This window comes from Prosopis cineraria, unplaced genomic scaffold (genome assembly GCF_029017545.1).
Source record: "Prosopis cineraria cultivar Desert tree isolate PC_DT_omini unplaced genomic scaffold, ASM2901754v1 PC1833, whole genome shotgun sequence".
In the NCBI taxonomy this organism is placed as follows: domain Eukaryota; kingdom Viridiplantae; phylum Streptophyta; class Magnoliopsida; order Fabales; family Fabaceae; genus Prosopis; species Prosopis cineraria.
The window spans coordinates 3638-7909 of record NW_026557158.1 but is presented as its reverse complement, the minus strand read 5'-3'; the positions used below and the strand labels follow the sequence as shown (position 1 = coordinate 7909).

Sequence of the window (4272 nt, the reverse complement as noted above, 5' to 3'; positions counted from 1 at the left end):
TAACCAAATTTGCTTCCTTCAAGTGTACATTTATGCATTAGACCTTCAATGTGATAAATTGAACTCCAAATACACATTGTAACCTCTTAAATATAGGTAACCTTTTAAATATAGATTTCTTTCTTTAGATTTTTCTCTGCTTGAAAAGCATCGCATCTTATGATGACTCGACATGCCACCTAAAACGTCGCAAAAGATCTCATCAAAATCAAATGGCCATCTTCAAGAGATTCAAAATTATATTATATCCTCTGTTCAACAAAACAAAAATGCACAGTGTTTTATTCTTCCAGCCATCATTCAAGAATTGATTACCATAATCCATTTTCTAAAAGTAATGGGTGAAGCTATAAAGTAAATTGTAATTTCTCGCTACATCTATCGTATGACCAAAATAATGCCAATGTACACTAAAACCCTCCTAGGCATACTAAGTAAATTTCAAACCTAGCCAAATACAAAGGCACGAAAAAACATTTAACTCAATCTACACGGGAGACATCGAATGGATATAGTCATTCCACATTTCAGTTGCAATAGAGTCCCTTAACCGTGTAGCAAGTTCAAGTTGTTCAGCATCAAAAGTATCATCCAATGAGTGCATATCAATATCTAAGTTTGGTTGTTCCATCTCTATTGGCGGCAGCGATTCTTCCATTTGAATTGAAACATTCTCTTCATACATTTTGAAAAGCCAATCGTCTGGTTTCTCCAAGCGGATATAATTGTGTAATGCACAGGCTGCCACTACCAGCTTCACTTGCGTTTGCAATGGGTATGGAGGAACAGCCATCAATATAGGAAATCGTTCCTTGAGTACCTCAAAAGCTCGATCATTAGCATTTCGTAACAAAGAGTGTCGTAGATTGAATAATTCTCTTTCATCCTGAGGATGATAACCACTAGGAAATTCTCTGGAGTGGTAGGGAATACTAGAATATGGAGCAACAAAGCCTGGCACATTTGGATACTTGTTGTCTACGAGGTAGTACTTGCCTGTATCATAATAGGCTTCACTTTTATTCTAGCATAGCAGTATGCAAAGTAAAAACTATTAGGCACATAGAAATTACATGAACAAAATTTCTTCTGCTTAGAATATGATTTTACCAATTACCTTTCAAATTGGCAAGAGATAGAATCCCATTATGTCATTAGAGTGAGCATCACTACCTAAACTATGCCAACATTTTAAAAACAATTTACCTTCAGGAACTTGTAGTCTGTTCCGCCTTGTGATTGCTGAATTAAAAACTTGTAAATCAGAAGCAGATCCTTCCCAACCAGCCAAAACATAATAGAACTTGAGGTCAAACGAGCAAGCAGCCAGAACATGTTGTGAAGTTAAACCATTCTTATTGCGGAAAGGTCCATGCTCATCTACACCAACCATCACCGGCATGTGTATACCGTCAACTGCTCCCACACAATCCTATTTTAAAAATATTTAAAAAGTGAGATAAAATCATCATCAAGCAAGGTCAATTCAATTAAAAGAATTCATACCTTAAAATATGGATAGAACCTAGGATCATCAACAATTTCTAAAGGAACCTCAGAGGTCGGAGGCTTAAAAAAGTCAAGCGAAATTGACATTATTGCATTCAAAACATTGTTGAAGTGACGACTGATAGTTTCTCCAGAATAACGAAATAACTCTTGAACAGCTCGAGTCCGCATATTATGACCAACTATGAACATGAATATGGCCAATTGCTCCTCAATTTTGATTCGATTTGTGTGACGTAATAAGCCCTTGGCTTGCAAATATCACACAACTTATAAAAAACATGTTTATCCATGCGAAAGTTTTCCATACAGCGTTGATTATGACCATTAAGTACTTCATCTACAAATTTTGTACCATTAGATGCTAAACGACTCAGTTCCAAAGGCATAGCATGACTCCCAGAAACAGCATCCTTTTCTTCTTCAGAACTCTCCATCAAGTTACTAAGACAAGTATCAACAATCAACATACATCACATATCAGTGTACAGAAATATGGCAGAACCCAATCACATTGAAATATTATATAGTTGTATACAAAATAAAGATTGTCTATACTCAGAACAACTCTTCTACATTGACAGACTCTATATCCAAGTCAACCAAACGCATATTTATATAAATCCAATGACTATTTCAAACTTTGATCTGTTATAACAAAAATATCTTACATTCAAATCTGAAGCCTAAAAAGTCCTGTCTTATATAGATGAGATTCACAGTTTTTACCAATTCACGACTTCTCCCTCCCTACTTATGCATCAAAGATTAAAAACTAGATTAGATTGCTCAGCATGGATATTTATTCTTCAACACTAATACGCTTATAAACTGATATAGATCTTAAGGTTTTATTTCCATCAAAACTGCATAAAGCAACAAGAAAGAATGAGTCCAAAGATTTAAATTTTACATACAGAAAAGATCACCAAACAAGTTGTAACCAAAGTTTAAGCATTGCAGTTAAAGATGACACCAGCAATTTAAAACAACTTAAACTCCAAATAAATCAAGTTTCCATTAAGTAAAATATAGATAAAATAGATAAGGATGCAATTTAAGATATTGCAAATTTTAACATGATAGGGATGCTACAATAACCACAAGCCTTATCCTAATATATGAGATCGGCTACATGAATTGCATAATGCCATCATGCTCTATCAATAACCAAATCTCTGGAATTATTGTTAACCAAAATATCCCTTTCAATAATTTCATCTAGTATTCTCTTTGGTGTTCTTCTACCCTTTCTATAGAGGACTTGAATTGTCTATTCTCACCATGCCTCCACTAGTCTTCTTTGAACACGTACAAACTATCTTAGTTGATTTTCAACCATTTTCTCCACAACAGATGTCATGCTAATTCTTTCTCATATGTGATCGTTATGAGTTTTCTCTTTTCTTGTATATCCATACATCCATCTAAACAACTTCATCTTTGCTATCACAACTTTATGTTCTTTTTATTCCTTTATATAGTATAGCTGGTCTTATAGTACTGTGATATAACTTCCCTTTAAGCAGTTATAATGTTAAATGTTACAATGGAATATAAAAGTCTTTCTGATTATAACCTACATAGCATTACTTTCCTAATTAATATATGATCCTCACTTAGTCACTCGGAGTAGCATGACGGGAAATGTTCCTTTAAAAATCATTTTTCTCTCTGTTTTTTTCATCAAATACAACGATGGAATATGAATCTAATCTAACATTTTGTAACCCGCAAACTGAATCAGAGGATAGCGTGTGCACAAGTTGGACGACATATTTGGACTGTAAATGGATTAATTGTTGAAACAATGGTTCATTTTTCAATTTCAAACAAGAGTAAAAAGTAAAAACAGCAAAGATTGAACTCGGGTTCACAATTCACCCAACTTAATTATGTAGATGCAAAATAAATAATTACATAGCAGATAAGACGCAGCAGGAAGAAATCATACTTCATTAAACCAGAAGAAGGACAAGAACAAAGAAGATTGAAGCGGGAGACAAGTAAAAACACCAAACATGTAACTTGATCAAACAAGACAGCGAATGAGATCAAAGATTGAAGCAGCATACAAGCACCAAGAAGATCGAAAAACCTGCCAACCTGGATCGAGAAGGGGGATTGCGAACTTGGAGGCTGGAGCGACCGCGACGAGAACTGAACGAGAGGCGATAGGCTGGCGAACAAGACGCGGCAACCGCGACGGGCGAGTGAACAGAAGCAACACAGCGTAACTTCGTGTCGGTAGGAAAGGGCGTGGCGCTAGCAAGGGCTGAGACTGAGCCAGAACGAGAGTGAGAATCTGAGAGATGAGATGAATTCGGTGAAGACGACGAGGGGTAGGGGGAGAGGGGCGAGAATGATGGTTGTTTGGGAGTGAAGAAAAATTGAGAAAAAAGGAAAATGAAAACAAAAAGAGAAAATAGAGAGAAAGGAGATATTTGTTTTAAAACTGATTTTTAATTTCAAAAATAGAAAAATTTAAAACTTATTTATATAGGTGTTTTCAATTTATTTATTTTTATTTTTATATTTAAAAATAAAAAATAGAAAGAAAGAACTTTAAGTTATTTTAATTTTATTTTTTTATTTTCAAAATATATTATATTTTATTATTAGAAATTAAAGTTATCTTGATTAATTTTTAATTTTTATCATAAATTACAAATATTAATCGTATATAATCATCATAATTATTTATTTTTTATTTAAAATTTATAACTAAAACAATTTTTATTTTATTTTAAAAATTACATTGTA

General features: G+C 33.7%; 1 pseudogene; it reads right to left on the bottom strand.

Annotated features, from left to right (window-relative positions):
- Positions 1-254: 254 nt before the first annotated feature.
- On the bottom strand, positions 255-3896 carry LOC129300974 (uncharacterized; annotated as a pseudogene).
- Between the last annotated feature and the right edge of the window lie 376 nt (positions 3897-4272).